At 56.2% G+C, this 21,061-nt stretch overlaps 1 protein-coding gene and 1 non-coding gene across 2 annotated transcripts in view; both read right to left on the bottom strand.

The window, feature by feature from the left end:
* MYCTH_2313501 (uncharacterized protein) overlaps positions 1-21,061 on the bottom strand; it is a 41,976-nt gene that overhangs the window by 6,876 nt on the left and 14,039 nt on the right. The window contains exon 2 of the mRNA XM_003658930.1: positions 3,241-3,255. The gene's annotated coding sequence lies outside the window, so the exon portion shown is untranslated. The remainder of the gene's footprint in view (positions 1-3,240; positions 3,256-21,061) is intronic.
* On the bottom strand, positions 17,566-17,639 carry MYCTH_t2. Its single transcript has one exon. It is a non-coding gene; the product is annotated as a tRNA-Lys (tRNA).

Here is a 21,061-nt window from a genome sequence, read left to right as displayed (position 1 = left end):
GGTAGGGGGTGGGCAGCAGCATCCAGATGAGACGGTGTGCGGAGAGCCGGCATTGTCAACTTCCTGGTCCTGGGCGAGGCGGCGCATCTAATTACTTTACCTCAAGGGGGGGCTGCTCTGCGTTGGGTACCGAGATTATTGCCGTGGCGGCCCTGCTTTTACCCCAATATCAAAAGTCGCGAACGAGTTGGGATGAAGAGGGAGCTAAGCTAAACAGCACCTAATTCCGTATTATTATTACCTAGGCCTTTGAGACTGCGATTAGGGGATTAATTGTCGTTCAATACTCTGTTGGTTTGGACAATATCGACAACGCTTGGTCTCTTGACTATTCTGTTTCATTTTGCCCAGTTCGATCCCAGACCGAGCAGCTCCTGGCCACGGAGGAATACTTTGGCATTCTCCTCTCCCATCCACTGCGGTAACGTTCTGTCGATCCCCTCTTCCGTATCGAAGCCGCGGCCACCAGCCACGAAGACAGCCGCCCCGTTGATGTTCGCGTCGGCCGCGCACTGAACAATGATCCGCGCGACGTCCTTTGGCGTGTTCATGGGCATCTTCTCGCGCACCCACATCTCCCTGACCCCGCTCAGGAGCTGGGTGTCTGTCGCCCACGGGCAGATGGCGTTGGTCCGGACGCCGTACTTGGCGGGGGCGAACTTTCTCAGCGACCGCATGGTCCCGATCACCCCGTGCTTGGCGCTGCTGTACGCGAACAGTCCCGGCGCCTCGGTGATGCCCGCGATGGAGGACGTCAAGACGATCGACTTGGAGAAGCTAGCATCCCTCTCGCTCCCATCGCCCTTGAGGTACGCCAAGGCGATACGGGCAAACAGCAGCACGCTGGTCAGGTTGATCTCGATGTTGTTCCTGACTGGTGATGGTTCCTATAGAGTAGGGGGGGCCGTATGGCAAAGCTTAGTACGGTTCATTCCCAACAACAAGGGTATCGAATTACTAGATGAACAGAGTGATTATGGTCTCTCACCTTTCTCACTGACTCCAGGTTCAAGTCCTGGGGCTCAAACCATCCTGCCGGCTCGCTGACGCCCGCGCACTGGATCGCGACATCGACCCTGCCGTGTGCCCCCATGGCGTCGTCGAAGAGGGCTAGCTGCATCTCGTGGCTGCGCACGTCGACCCGTCTGAATGATGCTGTCCCGCCATTCGCGCTTCCGCGGGCCCTGAGCTCCTCCTCGAGCCGGCGGCCATGCTCTTCATTCCAGTCGCCGAAGAAGACATGGGCTCCCTTGCCGTACAGAATCTCGACCGTTGCTGCGCCGATTCCTTGGGCACCCCCTAGATAATGACGCCGTTAGCATCTATTTGCTTCCTTGTTCTCTTGTTTATCAGTCTTTCTTCTTCCCTCCCTCTTCTCTGTTTTAGGTTTTCCTTCTTCTTTCTTCTTTCTTTCTTTCTTCCTTTCTTTCTTTTTTCTTTTCTTTCTTCCTTTCTTTCTTTCTTCCTTTCTTTATTTGTTGCCTTTTCTTCATGTTACATTTTCTTCCTTTCTTTCTCTCTTATTTATTGAGATATCCAGAAGCAATGTCTTGGCAAAGGGGGACACCCACCGTTCAGCACGACGACCTTTCCCCGAAGGTTATCAGTCAATGTCTCCGAATACTTGATCTCTGCCATCGTGACCCAGCTTCAACCCAGTTTCCGTATAACACGCGTCTGTGTGTACATATATACATTCTCTATCGCGCAAAATTAAGCGAGGGACCCCTCTTATGGAACAGCCAAGCAGGATGTCGGCAACCTGCAGGTGCGGGAGCAAGTGGGCGACGGTTGGAGATCCCCCGCACTCTCCGCAATGGGGCTTCTTCGCCTTGGCTGCTAACGCTATTTGTAGAGGCATCATTGGAGATCCGGCTCCTTTAATCTGGATGCCGAACAGCGCACATAGACGCTATTTTCAGGTAGCATCCGTCCTCTGCCTTCTCCACACTTGGTGCACATGTATGTACATACATACCGAGCCCGGGATGGCCGTGCAGCTCCAGATGGCGGAGAATGTCTTCTTAAAGGGCAAAGCCTAATAGTGCTGTCTCTGCCCTTGAGGGTGCCCCTTGATTATAAGCGAGAGCACCTTGGCTCTTGTAACAAGCCGGGATCCGCAGTACTACGCCGATACCGAATACGAACATTTCCAATACCGTCGAGAAAATGAGTGCCGGGCAGAAGAAGTCGGTCATCGTCACCGGCGGCGGAAGTGGCATCGGACTGGCCATGGCCCGCCACTTCGCTTCCGAGGGACACCGGGTCGCCATCCTCGATCTGAACCAGGAGGCTGGCGCAGAAGTGGCGGCCCAGCTGTCCATTGACCACCCCGAGGCTGAGATAAGCTTCCGCCGATGCGACGTCTCCTCGTGGCAGGAGCAGGCGGCTGCATTCGAGGAGGTATACCAGGCCCACGGCAGCATAGACGTGGTCATGGCGAACGCCGGTATCTCAGAGCAGGGAGTGACCACCGCCATCGACCTGCGAGAGGACAAGCCGACCGAACCACGCCTCAAAGTGTTCGGAGTTAACCTGTTCGGTGTCATTTACAGTAAGTACCCGAAAACAATAACCAAAACAAAAGATTCGACCCACCATGAATTGCTGCTGCAGCTTCTGACCCACCGTTCGTCCTCAAGCCGTGAAACTCGCTTCGCATTACATGAACAAGAAGCCACCGTCCGATGCTCCTGGCGTCTCGCGGGGCTTGATCATCTGCACGGCTTCCAACGCAGGCCTCTACCCTTTCCCGACCGCTCCTCTGTACGCCGCGAGCAAGGCTGGAGTCATTGGTCTAGTCCGGGCGCTCGCCCGACCGCTGGCTCAACACGGGATCCAAATCAACGGCCTAGCGCCAGCTGTTCTTGGTAAGTCGTTTCTCCACCAAAGCCACTCCCAAGAACCCCAGTCCTCGCTCTCGCGTGTGTCCTTGGGTCTGACGAGCCACGACCATCTCCAGAAACCAATATCGCGCCCGACAAGGCGTTGTTCAAGAACATGGTCGTGACACCGATGGATACGCTTATCCGTGGGGTCGCCAAGTTCGTCGCGGACCCGTCGCTGAGTGGGGAGATAGCTGAGGTGCACGGTTCGAACGTGACCCTCCGCCCGCCCCACGAGTACGTGGACGAGGACAGCGCCCGGAATCTCGAGGTGTTCTGGAACTTGGGCTACGCTTGATCGGTAATGCAAGCATCTGCGCGCAAGGATGGCCGGGTAACTTGGCCTGTTTATCCCCCCCCCTTTTTTTTTCGGAGATAGAAAATGTATCCAACGTGAGGCGGTCGCTTCGGCGCCTTCGCTTGGGAGACAGTCCAACCAATCTCCGTCTTCCTCCTAAAGTGCCGTGGCCGGTCAACCCCGAACCAGAATCATGGTGCATCTAGCGCGCCTCTCCCCGCAAACCCCCAGTAACCGGGACCTGGTCCCCGGATGCTCGTCCCCGCATGGCTCTCTTGTCTCAACAACATCCCAAAAATCTGGGGAAGTGAAGAAGGGCAGGGTACCTTACAGGTAGCCCCTAACTTATTATAAGGTCTCTGTAAAGCCGGTCCGAGAGTCGGCCGTACGAGGCGGTCCTCTTCCGTCGCGACGCATCGCCGTTGAGCCTCACCGTGCTTGCTGCTGTTTCTTTCTAACTGCTTGGTTCCCTTTGTGGTGTACCGGCTGCCTTCCTACTACATCGCTCACCACTTGGAACAACACAAAGCTTCCGGCCATGCCGCTGGGTATACTCGAGGATCGTAAGCTCGAGCATGTCCCGGGTACCTCGCCCCTCAACGAGCTGGGGAGGAGGGACCTGGACGCGGAGCTTGCGGGCGTCGCCGTCGACTCGCGCATGCTCAAGCACGACAAGACCGGCCAGGTCGTCCTCGTGCCGCAGCCATCCGACTCGCCCAACGACCCTTACAACTGGCCGCGCTGGAAGAAGGAGATGTTCACCGTCGCTATTGCCTATGGGTGCGGATGCGTAGGCGGTATGTGGCGCCCTTCTTCTGCTCGATATCGTTCCCCCGTGTTGTGTGTCGTGTGCTGATGCGTTCGTCGCGTTTCGTCTGTTTTTTTGCATGCAGCTGTCGGCCCCCTCCCGACGCCCGCCATCGTACCCCTCGCTGAGCAATGGGGCATCCCGCTGCAGACCTTCACCCTGGGATGCCAGGGCAGCTGCATAGCCGCCATCGCCGTGGGCTCGTTGCTCTGCAATACCCTTGCGGTCAAGGTGGGAAAACGTCCCATCTACATTCTCACATCCATCGGCCTGATGGTGTCGTGCTTCTGGGCTGCCGAGGCCAAGAGCTTTGGCAGTCTGGCAGCCGCGCGCGCGATTCAGGGCTTCTGCATGGCGCCCATGGAGGCGCTGGTCCCGGCGAGTATCAGCGATATATGGTTCTTGCACGAGAGAGGTCTGCGCAATGCCGTCTTCAACCTCGGTGTGCTGGGTGGTATTAATCTTGCCAGCCCTATTGGTGAGTTCGAACCAGAGGTTTCTTCTTTCTCGCACCTGTCAAGACTCCCGTCTCCCTAGGCACAACGTGCGTGAGCTGACATGGTGCCATGTGGCTTCTAGCCGGCGCGGTGATCCAATACGGTTCATTCCGGATAGCCTTCCATGTCATGGGCGCTTCATTTGCCCTTCAGCTCCTTTTAACGGTTCTCTTCATGCCCGAGTCCGCGTACCACAGATCCGGCACAATCAACATAGACACGGGTGCCGCGGCGAGGGAAGTAGTATCGGATGACAGTCAGGAAAAGAACAAAACCGGACTGGAACACCAAGAAGTCTCGTCGACGCCTCGGGCAAGCGACCGCTCGCCCGAGCCCAAGAAGTCCTGGGCTAGGGAGCTGCTGCCGTACGATGGGTACTGGGACAGCACTTCGTTTTGGCGCACGCTTCTCCGCCCTTTCTCGCTGCTGGCGTCGCCGATGGTGTGCTGGGCGACGCTGCTCTTCACAACGTGCATCTCGTGGCTGGTCCTGATCTCCATCACGCTGTCACAAATCTTCTCGGCACCGCCATACAACTTCTCTGTCGCCGCGGTGGGCGCGTCCAACGTGTCGAGCTTTGTGGCAACTCTAATTGCAACCGGTGTGGCCGGACCGCTGATTGACGGGGTCGCGAAGTGGATGTCGAAGTTGAATGGGGGTATCTTTGGTATGTCGATTCGATGCCTCGACTTCCACTTCAAGCCCGAGGCCTCGATATGGGGACGTGAGAAATATGCTAACCACTCCCGCCCGTGTTCGATCAGAGCCCGAATTCCGCCTGCCCATCATGGTGACCTACCTCGTCTTCACGGCCACTGGCTTCTTCGCCTGGGGCGAGAGCCTGTACAAGCAAGAACCTTGGCCGGTCCCCGTCATCGTCTGCATGGGCTTGATCAACCTCGGAGTGCAGCTCGGCACGTCGGCCGTTGTCACATACGTGACAGACTGCCACCGGAGGCAGGCGGCTGAGGCGTTTGCGCTCATGAACTTTGTCAAGAACATGTTTGCGTTCGGTTTGACCTTCTATTGCAATGACTGGATCGCAGTCCAAGGAGTGAGGAACTGCTTTTTCGTCATAGGATCGATAACTATTGGCGTCACTCTCACCTCAATCTTTATGTATATCTGGGGGAAGAAGGCGAGGTCGTGGACATACCGTGTTGCGCATGCGAAGGGCTGGAAGTTGGGATAGCTGGAGTGTCGAATCTCGATAAGCACAGATGCAGCTCCTGCAGCCAGTCAAGGATCTCGACTCTCAGTATGCGAACATATTTAATTACCTCTATTTCGGTTTTGATGTGCGAACTGCAATAATCAGAAAAATCGAGGCTCTCCATCGGAAGACGTGATGGCTGAATAATTATGGTGTTGAGGCACCAAAAGGCTAAGAGGATTGCAAAGGAGATTGCAAAGGGAGTTCCGTAGGCGGCCCTAAGAGGGTGGTCTATTGTAGGGCAAGTAGGTATATACGTCCCGCACTTGCCACAGGTATAGCAGCAGATTTCCTTCTTCAATCCCCGATATCTTGTCTGTTGTGTGCATTGATTTACAGAAATGATCTCCAAGCCCCCCAATACCTGCCTTTGTTCACAACCTGTTTACTAATTACGCCAGCTTCCCAACTAGGGATCACGCTTGATATCGAGCAACGAGAGAACATGGGCCTCAAGCTTGACTACCTCTCAATCCACATCTTGAATGCATATATCCTAGGCATTCGCCAGCGATTGTGCAGCAGCTAAGGGCTGCAAGCCTCGAATGGATGCTGGAGGTCGAAGTGGTCTGGGATCGTACGTGCATCGCGTTCAAATGCCTATTTAATGCGCCTTAGTTTTTATAGCTAATTTAACTCAAACCTAGAGAACAACCGGCCCATCTAGCTCCTTAGAAGTCCCGCCGCTAAGTTCTGAAGTTTTGGCTGACGTAGCAGATTGATCGGCAGAGGCAGCCAGAGCGGTAATTATAAAGAGAAAGAGAGATCATGGTGCATGATGTCAGTATCGATCACACCGCGACCTAAAATTTAAAAGCATCACAAACATATTTGGTATTATTTGAGATTCAAAGTGCAATTCTGTTTAACCACACCATATAAAAAGTGCTCGTTGGCGGGGTTAGAAATCGGACCGAACAGTGAGCAAGGGGAAAGGACGGATCTGGGGGGCTGGCCAGTCAAAGATTTCCATCAAAAAGGTGCCCGGCAGTGCAGATGTGCGGCATGAAGGAAGGCGCGACGGCCTGTTCTGTGGTGCGATAATAACTAATTACTACAGTGTGCCAAGCAGCAACTGAAATCGTACCCTTTTTACTCTAATACTGCGCAGCGCTCGGCCGGCCCTCCACCGCCGAGCCGTTTCGCCAAATCCCTCCGCATGAGACTAGCAATCTAGCGTGCCGCAGGTGAGCCGCTGATGCGATGCGGCGCCCCTCCAAATCCTTTCGGGCGAGGCGGGCCGCCTCTCCGGCCTTTCGCAGCAGCTTTCAATGTCGCGAAGGCACCTAGAGGGGCCAAAACTTCCAAGTTTCCTGGTTGCTGCAATCAATACTGTAATGCAAGTTGCCGAGGTCTGCGGCCGTCGGGAAAAGGGCGAGCTAGCAAAAGGACAAGTCGGGGTCGGCAACGAAACTAAGGTCCTTCAAAACAACTGCCCTGGGCACCGCGACCACGGTTTTTTTTTTTTTTTTTTTTTTTTTTTTTTTTTTTTTGCGAGACATTTTTCCGCAATGAACCCGTGCGTCGGGTGTGCCTGGGTCACCCACAAGCCCACCCGGAACAGGGGACGCTGCATGAAAGTATGTGTATATCCTCCGTACAGATACTGTGATGATGTAGAGAGTGTTTGCTTGAAACTATCCCGGACGCCTGAAGGGGCACTTTCATTAAAACTGCTGACTCCAATTCCCATGGGTGGTCACCGTGCACAAGCGGGCCGATGATGCGCCATTCGTACGCACTTTTTCCTTCTACTAAGGTTGGTTAAGGGGTTTCAAGCCTCGAGCGCCAAGGCGGTAGCGCGAGCCGCTGCAACCGTCCGCTTAAGCGATGTTCCCCTTGTCGGCCAATGCGACAGCGGGACCCCAGTTGCCGGTATGTTAGCGTATCCGGGGGCGGTCCCGATCCGGGGCAGTGGTAACGGATCCGAACGCACGGCAAGGACCACACAGCGGAAACGCGCCGCGAGGCCGGCAATTAGGCCGATCAGAAAATTACTACATATGTACAACAAATAAGGGATCATCACATTACTAGGTATTGGGCCGTGCTGCCAAACGCGGCAAAGGACAATTTCTGGTACATATGTGCCCAAAGGAAAAAGGAAAACATCGCCTCATCCCAGGACCCATACTGCTCGCTAATTATAATAGGGTGCTGTAATTACATACATAAAAACTTCGCCCTGGTCTTAAACCGCCTTAGGAGGGCCAGTGGCTGCTGCTGCCACGAGACAAGAGGCAACGATAGCCGTAGCCATCTAAGCGACGATCTTCTCGGCGACCTTGCCATCGTCGGTGAGGATGACCTTGTCGACCTTGAGAGAAGCCTTGACGGGATTGGGCTGATTGTAGACCCATTCGAGCTGCTCAATGGTGCGTCCCTGAGACTCGACACTAGAGATTCGTGATAGTTGGTTAGCAATGTGACAATAAGGGCGGGCAGAAGCCCAAGGCTTAGAATTAGAACTACGGGGGTGGGGGGGGGAGGGGGGAACACAGTGCACTCACCCAAACAGGTACCAGGCGAGCGCCTCGATGCAGTCCCAGGCGACGAACACATAGATGTACTTGTAGCCGATCCGCTCGAGGGCGATGGGGCCGGCAAACTGGTTGATGAAGCCCATGCCGTTGACGATGAAGGCGGAAAGGGCGAGGCCCTTGGCGCGAGTGGTCGTCTCGAGCGCCTCGGTGGGGATGGCGCCCTGGAGGGGGGTGTAGGTGAAGGAGAAGATGATGTTGAAGAGGAAGTAGGAGGCGAGCGCGCCCCGGCCGTACGAGAGGTCGATCTGGCCCCTCTGGGTCTGCTCGTCCAGGACGGCCGAGAGGCCCGAGTTGGTGGCCAGCGCGGCGGCGCACATGAAGGTGCCGAAGACGAGCACCGGGCGGCGGGGCATCTTGTCCGTCAGCGAGACGGCGGTCAGGGCGCCGATGGCCGAGAGGACCTGGTTGAGGATGTTGTAGCCGAGCTGCTGCGGGACGCTGGTGACGCCCAGGTTCTCGAAGATGGTCGTGTTGAAGTACCCGAGGCCGTTGCCGGAGAACTGGCCAAAGATGGAGATCATGAGCACCTGGGCTATCCGCCACCGGCCGCTGTGGGAGAGGAGGAACGGCCGGTAGTCCCACCAGACCTTGTCGATGCCGTCCTGGCGGATGCCCTCCTTCATCTCTTCGTACTCGAGGCGGACAAGGCGCGAGTTGGGGTCGCCGTTGCCGTGGTACTTGATGAGGAAGGCGAGTGCCTCGTCGTCCCTGCCGTTGGCCATCAGGAAGCGAGGAGACTCGGGGATGAAGAAGACGGCGACCATGACGATGAGGCAGGCGAAAGCCTGGAAGATGAGCGGGACGCGCCACGAGTAGTCGTTGTCCATGTAATTGCAGCCAAAGGTGATGATGGCCGCCGGAATGGCACCGCCGAACCAGCCGCAGTTGTAGAAACCGGTGCAGCGTCCGCGCCAGTGCGGCGGGGCAACCTCGATCGCGTACGCGGGGGCGGCGACGGTCATGATGGCGATGCCGAGGCCGAGCACGAAACGGCCCACGACGAACTGCGGGAGATGATGGGCGGTCGAGACGAGGATCATGCCGATGATGATGGTCAAACCGCCGGCAAACATGCTCTTTCGACGGCCGAATTTGTCCGAGAGGGTGGCGGCAAACGGAGAGCCGACCATGGCGCCACTAATTAAGTGATTGTTCCACGAACCCGTGTCAGCGTGACTGAACCTCTCAAACGAAGAGTTGTTGCTTGGAAGAGGGCCCGCATGCAAGCCCCGAGAGGACGTACACGACATAGAGCGAGAACACCACAGCCGCACCCGTTCCAACCTTTCCAACGTCAAACGTCTGCTGGAAGTGCGGCATAGCAATAATGGACGTCATGAGGGAACCGTCGTATCCATTGGCGCAAGCGCTTCACAATGTTCGGTTAGTGACCGGTTTCTGGACAGGTTTGGGCACGTCTCGTGGTCAGAGACGTACCAGCAGAACGCGATGAAGATGGAGACTGGTCGTGTGCTGTTAGCGCTCTCCTCGGCGCATCCAAAATCGGGAGGCCATTTTGCTCACAGTAAAGATGGATGGACGTCCTGCTCCAGGGCTCAATTTTGGCCTCGAGAATGGCGGCGTAGAGCTCGGCCTTCGCTTGTCAGCAAATCCGTTGAAGACTAAGATTGTCATGACGGCCGCCAGGATAACGTACATTGTGCACTTTCTTCTCCTTGCCCTGGACTTTCGGGGTGTGGCTGACAGGGACAGCAGCGGTCGCGATCTCGGGAGAAACAGGGCGCTTCTCGTCGCCGATGTGATCCGATCCCTTGGACGACATCTTGGCTGTGGCCTGAACAGAAGAAAAGTGGCCAAGACGGAGATGAAGAGTGGTGACGAGAGGAGATCGACACAACGGGCGGCGTCGTAGCACATAGTTATAAAAACCACATGTTGATTGATGGTTCGAGTGCTGCATGTAAATGGGAGTTTCCCGAAGGAGTGGCCAGTTGCCATTTTCGGCCGCGGAGGGCCTCCCTCCGAGGTCCTAAAACGGCAGCGAGGAGCGTGCACCACCCGCACCGCGCTATGATTGACCTAAAATCTCCGATCGCATACGACACGAGGATTGTTGGGGTACACCACCAACGCAAAGGGTGCGAGCAAAGTGCGAGACCTCAAGGTGCGGAGGTGGCACGGTTGGGGACTAGGATTACAATTCGCTGGCCAGAACATCGCGTGCAGCGCGGGCTGTATTCCAGGGTGCCTGCCGGTACGGAGTACCCGTATGTATGTACATACTTGTGTACCTTACTGTATGTACTGTCCATTCTCTGGTACGCATGTATATATGTACATACCTATGTATGTACGTATATATGTACTACTATACTGTGCGTGTGCGGCCAGCCACTCGTAGGGTCGACCAGGGGTGAGATTCAATGGTTTGGTTCGGCCCGGCCAAGAACTTCTTTAGATAGCCTACACTAGGCGGCCCGGCTACGCAGTCCGCAATGTAAAAAAATAAGTGTAGCCACGTGTGGTCTTCCCCACGACTATTTACGGTCTGGCCCTGCTGGTCCCAGGAAAGTTGGGGTCTGGGGCCCCACTGTAGCCCCTGCGGGTCGCGTCGCCTGCACGTTTTCTGGTCGCAAGGGAGCAGACTACCAACCCGATCCAGAAGTGTGCTCCGTCGAGGGCCCGGAGGAGCTGGTCCCTGGTTTCGTCAAGTTGGTTTGGCGTTGCTGCAAGCTCATGAACTTGCCGACGCCGTGGAGACGGGCGCGATCAACGAGACCCGCAGTCCCCGGAATTCTTCGCGTAGAATATCGGCGGATAGACGGGCGGCGCTTACTGTTGTTAGCTTCGAGTGATCAAATCGCACCTGTTAGTGCCCTTTCCAGAACCATGCACACACGTCAAGGCAAGAACGGCGCCACAACGGCGGTCGGCAACTTAGCCGTGACTCCGGGCGACAAGATTTCTTCACTGACAGCTCTCGGCCGCACAGGAATTCAAAAATTCCCAAGAACACCGCCAACTGTCGCCTAAGTATGTCCTTTGCAAGTTCGGTGTTTCCGGTATCAGGTGTTGTGGTGGACCGGGCCCCACCAGGTTGCAGCCACCCAGGCCCTGGTCAGCCTCTTCCTTCTTCCTCCATCATCACCACCATAGCAATCATACGAAGATCGTTGATTTCCGCATCCATCCATCCACAGGTGTGGATGGAAGTTCGGGGGTAACTACCTCTACAGCCAATAACCTGGCGAGGTGGAACCCGCTATGCCCATCCTCGAGATAATTAATAGGTGTAATTATGGCTGCGCCCAACCAACGCGGCCTGGGGAACTTGCAGGACACCGCAGAACTTGGCGGACTGCACCCAGTTAGTGGTAGGAATGCGGTTGGAACATAGGCCTAGAACACCCCGTTGCCTCTGCGGGACGTCCTACCGAGAACGTCATCATCATCCGCAGTCTGGAGCGAACGGGCCGCTAGGTCGATACAGCAACAGATGTCGGGTCGAGTACAACTGCTAGCTTGTTGACTTATCGGGGATCCTATTCGAGAGTGGCGAGTATTCTTTGGATATCGGAACCAAAACGGAGAACCGGCTCCCGTTAGGGAACCACGGCCAGGATGGTAGGCTATAAGGGCGCCCAAACCCGGCCACATTGGAGCCTGGCGTTTTCTAGTGTGCTGTTGGCGTTGTGTGGTTATTCCGTAAACCACATTGAGCTCACCAACCCCAACAACATGAAATGTCGCTTGAGATATGGGCGACTGAGCAGTTACCCAGTCGTCAACCAGCAATTCCTGGCAACGTGACTCGGCGACCAAAGCATGTCTAATCTAGTATTCTAGAGAGGAAGAATTCCATGACCGACTTCAGAACCATGAGCTGTTCCTGTTAATTAATATTTGCAGGGCAATCAGCACATCAAACCAGCAATCGTTGTTCGGTGTGGTGCTGCAACGACTTGGCCGGTGTATTTCATGATCTCGTTGGGAAAGAACCTAAGGAAATCATTTTCCTCCCGAATCGTCACATTTGGCGCAAAATCATCGCTTGCCTGGGAGAGCGGCTCCCGAAGGGAGCGACCATGCTAGAGTGGTCCCGCACCTTCCTTCGGTTTGCCTGAAGTTTGAAGCTTCCGTGTCTGAGACTCCCTGCTTTCCTCCCTCCCAATCACCATTCTTTCTGGGAACAGTGTGCCCTAAAATAACAAGGGAAATGTGGGCGGCGTTGCCCCAGTCAATGAGAGAATCTTGCAACGCCCCAGAAAGACGGGTGCCTGATCGGTATACCTAGTAGGGTGGACCACTGACCTAAGGATTCAATTATTAAATATTAATTAGAAAGTCGAGACGCCCGCTTCTTTCCAAGCCTCACCACTCGGGCAGCATCCCCAAGCAGCTACCTTATTTAATTATTGCTCGAACCCGTACCAAACGGGCGATCTCTTCTCGAGAAACGCATCCATTCCCTCCTTCGCGTCCTCACTCTTCGCGTGCAACGCCATCACCCTCCCTGCCCACTCGACCGCATCCTGAAATCCATCCCCGCCGCTTCCTTCGACCGTAACCCCGTCCGGCCCGACATAGTCCCGCCCCGTCATCCCAGCCTGCGTCCAAAAAGCCCACTTCCCCATGGCGTTCTGCTGCGGAGACATGCCGACCAGCCTCCCCACCGTCCGCTCCACCTCGGCATCCAGGGCTCGCACCCGGCTCTCCGCGCCGCCCGGGCCGTCTCCACCACCACCACCACCACCGTCGTGATCCTCGACCAGCTTGACCGCGGCCCCCATCCCGCGCGCCGGCACGTCCTCGGCGGTGAGCAGCATCCTCAGCGCAGCGGCGTTGCCCACCCGCCGGCTCACCGCCGCGACGGGGCTGGAGCAGGGCAGGCCGAGCGCCGCCCCGGGCAGCCGGAACCGCACGCCGGCGTGGGCGATGGGCAGGTCGGTCGCCAGCGCGAGCTGGCACCCCGCGGCGACGGCGTCCCCCGCGACGCGGCCCACCACCAGCGCCGGACTGCGCCGGATCAGCGTCATGACCTCGGCGCAGAGCCGGAACGTCTCGGCCACCTCGGCCGGCGCCAGCTGCGTGCGCAGCTCGCGCAGGTCGTGGCCTGAGCTGAAGACGGGCCCGTGCGAGGCGAGGACGAGGACGGATGGCAGGCCGGCGCGGGCGCGGGCAAAGGCCGCCGAGGAGACGAGCCAGCTGTAGTCCGGCTCGTTCTCGTCGTCCGTTTTCTTGTCCGCCGTGGCGAGGCGGGCGTGTGACTGTTCAAGCCTAGACAGGAGATGGGGCTTGAAGGGAGGGAGGAGGAGGGTACGGCCGGTGGTGGGTGATGTGTTTGCTTTGATGAGCTGGTCCCGGAGAGAGCGGAGTTCGGCCAAGGAGAGGGCGTTGCGCCGCCGGGGGTTGTTAAGCGTGATGTACGCCGCGCGCCGTGGTAACGCCGGTAGTGACATTGGGGCGGTTAATGGCTACTTGTTGCTGGGACGAGTTGTTGGACTTGCTATCGGCCAAGGAGATGTCGCGAATAAGTGATGGTTATGCTCCCCTAAAACTCGAGTGATCATTGCCTGAGATACGTAAAGTACTGTCCACGCAGAGAATGAGGAGGGGCAACTAAGGTCTCGCCCTAACCCTTAGGGAGAACGCCCCCTCTTCCCCCACACTGTGAACAGTGTCGGAAACGAAAACATTCGAGTTAGTCTCAAGCTACTTAACTGAAAACAGTAACTAATATTACCAAAAATCGTCCATATTCTACGACTTGATCGTCTTCTCTCCTGAACCTGGCCTGAAAGTGCAGACTAATAGCCAGCTCTACTAAACTAGACACTGCTGGTCATCTGCTGCCTAGCAGATACTTCTCATCATCAAATGCTCGTTATCCCCATCGCTACTGGTAGTAGCGTCTTCGAGTCCAGTAGAACAAGAGTCCGAGCCCCCAAAGCCCGATCAAAACAACTGCCTGTGTTGGCGCAAACACCGCTCCACGGATGACCACAAACCCGCTCACGAGCGCGAAGACAAGAGGAGTTATGACGAAAGGCTTATAGGGCCTCTCTAGTTGGGGCTGACGATACCGAAGGAGAATCGCGCCGAGGACGGTAAGGAAGAAGAAGGTGTACTCGCCCAGTCCATTGAAGGTCAGCAAGGCGCGGAAGTTGCCCAGCAAGATGTAAACCGCTCCAAGGACCGTCGACAAAACGATGGCATTGATGGGCGCATCAGAGTCTGGCGCTTTCTGAACTTCGTCTTCTGAAACCTTTCGTTCGGCTCCAAGCTGACCGACAATGCTGAGGAGGCGAGGGAGCCAGTTCTGGTTGGCCGCGGCAACCGTCATTCGACCGGCCACGAACGAGTTGCCGAGCAGCGAACCCGCAACAACCAGGCAGATCAAAATAGCCGCCACAAATCCGAAACCACGGCCGAGAAGGCGAGTGATGGCCGTCTAGATAGATGGCGCGTCAGCAACCAAGGAAGCGAAACGAGAGGCATGGAAAGGGACCTACCACCGCGACACTGTCTGTCGTCGAGACAATACGCCATGGCAGCAGAGTGTAGTATGCCGCATTAGCTGTAAGAAAGCACAGGATAATGCTGGGCAAGGAGGTGTTTATGGCGAGAGGCAGTTGACGTGCAGGGGCCGAGAGTTCCGCCGACACATAGATGGCCTATCCGAGGGTTAACTTCTTGTCCAGATTCCACACAACAGAAAATGAAAAGGAAAAAAAAAAAAGCTTTCCTTGTCCCATCCCGAATAGGCCCACAATGCAGCATACAAAGCCGCCGAGAGGTGTCCGAACAGATCCCACTGGCTCAAGTCGTCCCAGTGTGTAACACTGCCGTCCGGGTTGACACTGTCGCGGTAACCGAACCATGGCTTCTTGACCCAGTCTCCGCCGCCGACTTGGCTCTTTGGGTTGGCAAGCTGGAGAATGACAACGACGATACCGGCCAGGACGAGTGCTGCAATGGTGATGAATTTGGTAACGACGAAGAAGTTATTGAGCCGCGTGCTCGCCTTGGTGCTGATCGAATTGGCTACTCCAATGCAGGCTAGCACGACGATGGAGAGCAGCTTGTGCTCGATCCTGCCCCCCTCGCCCGTTACCCCGGCGGCCGAGTAGATGCTCTCAACGAACACGATGCTCAGGATGGCCAGGGTGGCAGGCATGACGGCGACCACCCATGTCCAGGCGGCCAGGAACCCGAATACGTCGCCGTAGATATACTTGAGATATGGCTGCACACCCCCTGCGCCATCATCGTCAGCGAATTCTTCAATGCTTGCAATTGCAACGCGAGCAACGAGGACGGTACCTACCCTCGCCCGGGATTGCGGTGCCTAGCTCGGCCATGGTGCTCGCTCCCGTCCACGCAAGCACCCCACCCACCAACCAGACCAGCAGCGCAACGCCCGGCGACGGCACGTTGGTGTCGATGGACCCGGGAGACGTAAAGACGCCGCTGCCGATGACGATGCTGACCACGATCCCGAACGCCTCGATGGCGCCCAGGTTGCGCGCGAACGACCCCGCGGCGGCGACACCACCACTACCATCCGCAAGCCGCTCCTCGGTTTCGGCGTCCACGTAGCGCACGTCACGGCCGCCGTCGACCCGTCCGTCGCTCACCGCGGCGGTGGCGGCGGTCGGGTTCCCTGTGGTCGGCTCATTGCTTGCGGTCCCCGCCAAAAGGGGTTGCCGTTCCGGAAACGCAGCCCCGTCGTCGCTACCAACCGCAGGCATGGCAAGGCTCGAAAGCTTCTGAGGTTGCAGTCCGTCGTGTTCCGATTTTGCAAGAGCCGTTCCTTTTCGTTTGTTCCGTGACCTGCCCCACCGTCGCCCAATCGTGGCAAGAAATCGCAACAACTAACGTGACAGTGGGCGATGAGACGGTGCGGGAGGAAATTGAGGTGAGAGGAGGCAACGGATTCGAGCTCAAGCGTTCCTGAATGATGGCGAGGGCCGAGTCCGATGGCGTGCTTGGCGGGGCAAAGTGCAGCCTGGAAGGGAAGCACGTCATCATCGCTCACGCGGCATGTCCCCCATGATTGGCTGCCCACTTCAACCAACCATGCGCGTTGGGCGCCGGCAATGGATCGAGAGCCGTTTCTTGGCTCTCTTGGGGAAGTAAGGATCGGATGAACAGACTTTCAGAGTGGTTGGAGAACAGATAAACCCGGTTGTATTGCAAGTAGCAGCACTAACCAATTTGGTGGAGAGGTCAACCGATGAGACCGATGTGGCCGGTTCTTCTTCTGATGACTTTGCAGCTTGGTGGATGTCAACGGTCTTCGGAACAGCTGTTTGACTCATTTGTAGCCAGCGAACTGTTACGCCGTATCTCCCAGCTAGAACTAATTACATTGATATGTCGGTTTTGTCAAATGTTGTCGGTGACTTGTGCGACCTCGTACTGGCACCTCAACCCCAAGCTGACTCGAGGGCTTCGAGGGGCAATCATGCATCACTTTCATTAGTGGGCTAAACTACCTAGGTCTAGGTTCCAGCTGGCAACCCTGAACCCCATTTTTTTGGGAGTCTAGACTCATAGTTATGAATACTGACAAGTGTTGGGGCTTTAGATTGAGCTCTTTGGAGCTGCTGTAGCATGCTAAGGTCGGCCGTGCCATCTAGCAGGCATGGTTAAGGAGACACGGTTACAGACATGGATCTGGATCTCAGAGAAGCAACAACCTACCCATGCAAAATACAAAATGCGATTCTACTGATCGGAATCCCGAAACGGGGCAGATATTGTAACAAACGCCAGCAGTGTTCTGCCGGCGGGCCGATAATAACGCGATCTCTACACTCATCCTGTTTCACCGATGACGGCTCAGGACTTCTCAGGGACCGTAACTGAGAATGCGAGCGGTATTTGACAGATGTGACTTAGTCGTTCCATGTTAGGATACGTATGGTATCTCTGCACTCCAATGGGGAACGCTGTAGCCAGGTAACTTGATAACTCTCTGGTAACTTCGGCGGGTACAGTACCCTGCAGTCTGCGGCTGATATTGCCCAGCTTAGCCATTGCATTTCTTGTACTGTACGGACGTACACGTATTCTCCACAGTTCCCACCAAGGACACAGGGCCAAGACTTGGCAGACACGTGGGACAGCATTGCAAATGCTGCGTAGACTTTCCTTTGTAAGGGCGATTACCCCTGGTCGTGGTCGCTAGTAACCCAAGCAAGCTATGGTGGCGCGGTAACCGGTTTGCGGTAACTGGGTGCTGGGCGACCGATGAACGGGAGCTCCGTTCGAAGGAAAGCGGGCTGCTCCTTGGCTCAGCCATTTGCAAGCGGAAAGATATGTTTCAAAAAGACAAATCGAGCACTAAAAATCCTACGCCAACGGCGAGACTCGAACTCGCAACATTCAGATTAAAAGTCTGACGCGCTAACCGATTGCGCCACGCCGGCTTTGTTATTGGTTGGCTGATAATCCGCTCTATCAGCTTATAACAACTCGCGGGGCCAGCACTCGAGCCCTTCGTGAGACAGAACTCGTGACCCAGCGTTCACAGCATCAATGTCACTACCCAAAAAGTTTAATCGATCAGACCGAGCCCAACTTTTGGAACATGATAAGGGGTTACACTTGGACAGCAGTTGCCACGAATTGCGTGCAAACGTGGGGGGTTATCTGCGGCCTGCGGGGTGGCGAGCGTGGGAGGGAGCCTGATTGAGGTGGCTGACCAACAACCCACCACCCACGAAAAAACGGCATCACCCCATTCCCTCCCGTTCGAGCCATCGCGAAAATGCCCGCGGGATACCACTCCACCCATGCCGCCGAAAACGCGCGAGTATCAACAGCGCTTGAGGGAAACTAATAAGCTTGTTTGTAGCCCGGGTGACTGGCCGTCTCTCCTGATAAGAATCAGCTATTCCTCGAGCACAAGCCTGGAATTGCTGGAAAAAATTGAGAGAAAACCCAAAATGAGGCAGCCTGCCATCTCCAGAAACGATCACTGCCTTGTGACGTAGAGACTGAAAGGGCAACGGCAATTTTCAGTTCTGACGTCAGTTCAGCACAAAAGAGCCATATGTTGCCGTGAGGCGTATGCTGCCTCGTTCCTTCCCTTTCCTCTAGTTATGGAGCCTTCCTTGACACACCGTGGCGAAGTGCCCCAGCCAGCGTGCTTGAAACTCGGACCTTTCTCTCGATATCGTCCCAAATTTGGGACAGGTTGGTAGGCATCATGCCTGCAATTTGACCGCTTGGCAATTTTTTTGGCTACTCCTCGAAACTAACGACCTAAGACGTCCCTATTTACACAATCGTCTGGAAGCGGTAAGTAAGCATGGAGAAAAAGGGGCCACGGTCTGCCCTCCGCTCCCTCCCTTAGAACAAAACGAAGCACGCCCTCCGGATCAACGCCTGTAATGTGGCCGTAACACAAATGCTTCCCATCCCAAACACCACTCGCCGGTCGATCGCCAGTAATCCCGTTGTCCCGGCCGTTGTGTGATATGTAAAAAAAAAAGGAAGGAAAGAAACCATCCTTTCGAAAACGAAAAAAGAAAACCGTTGAATCGAGGCCGCGTGTGGTGGTATCAACGTCTTTCGGTCGGTATCAAAACAAAATTCGCGCACGTTAATCCAAACTCCTGTAAACCCCATGCAACTGTAAGCAAGTCGAAAGTATGTGTCGGTGTCGGCTCCCAACCATGCGCAGAGCCCCTATGTTGCGTGCCCTGTTTGCTCCGGAAGGTTTGGTGGCGGTAATGCTAACTCCCATGGTTTGGTTCAACGCGTGAACAGGACGGTGATGAACGCGTTGTGGGTGGTCTTGCTCTCGCAAGTAGGTCCTCCTAAGCCCAGTGGGCGAACTGCACGGATGAAGGTTGGATCACCCAATTGAGGAGAGCCGTTTGCCAATGATGCCGGGGCATCGGCCCCTGCCAAACCGGAGTTGATAGCACGGCTGTGGCGTCGAGAGCATTCGTCTACCCATCCTGCTTCTTCGAATCGGCCACCTCCCTGCTCCCTCGCAACATGACATGCGCCAGGGGGAGGAGCCCTTTACTTCTTGTTCCGGTTGGATGACGTGAGCTTGCTCGTCGACATCAAGTCGCCAATATACTTCTGGAGAAACTTGTTGTGGCTATCGAGCTTGTCATGCTCTTCCTTGACCGCCTCGATCCGGTTGAAGAGGGTGAGCAGGGACTCTTGCAGCGCTTTGGCGTGTCTTCAAGCAAGCTGTCAGCCCGGCTCTTCCTCCCATGTCATCTCGCGCGGAGCCTAGACGATTCGTTACGAGCGGGGTATCGACTCGGCTTGTTCGGACTCACCTCTGGAGTTCTTCCCTGGCCTCCTTTCCGAGCGTCTGGATATCCTCGCTAGTCCTCCTCGGGCTCATGGCCCTCACGTCGTCGGGGCCCATCTGCAAGTCGACCGGCCCAACCTCTGTTGAGTCGCGGGGCACAATCATGGTGCCGCTGCTCTTACGACTGGGCAGCTGTGGTCGCACGGGTTTCGGAGAGTGGATGTGGTGGTCGACCGATGACCCTGACGAGGAATCCGACCAGTCCGGACTTGTTGTTTTGGGCAGACTGGCGTCTCGCATTATGGATTAGGCGGCCGATGGGGCGTAGAAGAAAAGCGAGAGACAGGTCGGCTCGACTTAGGGCTGGGAACGGGCTCGAAGGATGTTGGAATAGTAAAGGGCAAGCGACGTCGAGAATGTCATGAGCGGAAAAAAAACCCAGCTACTCCTAACGAAAGTTAACCCAGCAGAGGTGTTGTCGCCACCATCCGACGGTAATGGGTGGCGCAGTGCTGGGGGTCGTCGCGGAGTTAGGGATGCTAGGTCGCAAATAGAGAGAGTTGAGTTCGGGCGGTTCTGGGAATGGAGGAGAAAGTCAGGGCGCAAATTCAGAAGCGGAACCTCTGAGGGGTAACGCAAAAGACAGCTCACAGTCACTCTGAGCGGCGAAGCGCTAGTGGGGCCCCCTCGGCCAGGGCCGCGGGTCCTGCTCGTGGAGTCGTGGGGCCGAATGGGAACGCGCTGCCGGCAAAAAAAACGTCGACGGACGTCAGTTGCCCCGTGGGCAAAACGGCCAGGTACCTCGGCCGACCTTAGGGAGATCTGGCTGACGGGGCACTCGAGGCGAAAAAACAGGTGACGGAAACGATGAGAGGTTTGCTGACGCACGGAACAGGCGGGTGAAGCGCAATTGGGCAGTGCAGCTCGTGTGTGTCGTTTGTCTCCCGCCCGGCGACCGGCTCTGTGGAAAGCTTGGGTCGATATCCGTAGATTCGGGGTCAACCACGCAGCAACGAGAGAGGGAGCGGTGCTCGACGGCAGCGGCAGGGTGGAACCGTCGGGGAGGTCGATGGGGGCTGGTCAGGAGGTGGCCCTGTGTCCTGTTTCCACTGCCGCGATCAGCAAGCCGTGCCTTGGTGCACTGGGCGGCGAGTGGTTGCGAAGGCTCCTTCAGTGTGGTCACAGGAGCGGAGAACTGGGACCTGTTTTGGGATGCTTGCTGTGGAAAGCGGGCCCGTCGATCGGTCAAAAGTGACAGACGTCAGGACTCGGGCGCTGGCTCTGTCTGCGGCGACAGCTCGTGTCAGTAAACAGTCAAACAGCAGTGTGTTATACGCTAGAGATTTGCATCGTACAGCAGCCGTGAACGAGAACCCGCAAGATTCTGCGTTTTCGTTCAACGCCGGCATCGGGTCGAAGCGCGAAACATCCTGGAGGGCGGAAGCGAGGCAGGAACTGCAGCGCACGCCAAGAATTCAGCGTTGGCCTGGGCGCTCGTTTGCGGCTAGATACATAACGTTACCGACCTTATGCAGTTAGCACTCCATACCTTACCCAATTATCCGTACCCGG

Source organism: Thermothelomyces thermophilus, chromosome 1, assembly GCF_000226095.1.
Source record: "Thermothelomyces thermophilus ATCC 42464 chromosome 1, complete sequence".
In the NCBI taxonomy this organism is placed as follows: Eukaryota; Fungi; Ascomycota; class Sordariomycetes; order Sordariales; family Chaetomiaceae; genus Thermothelomyces; species Thermothelomyces thermophilus.
This window is presented reverse-complemented; position numbering and strand designations above follow the sequence as displayed.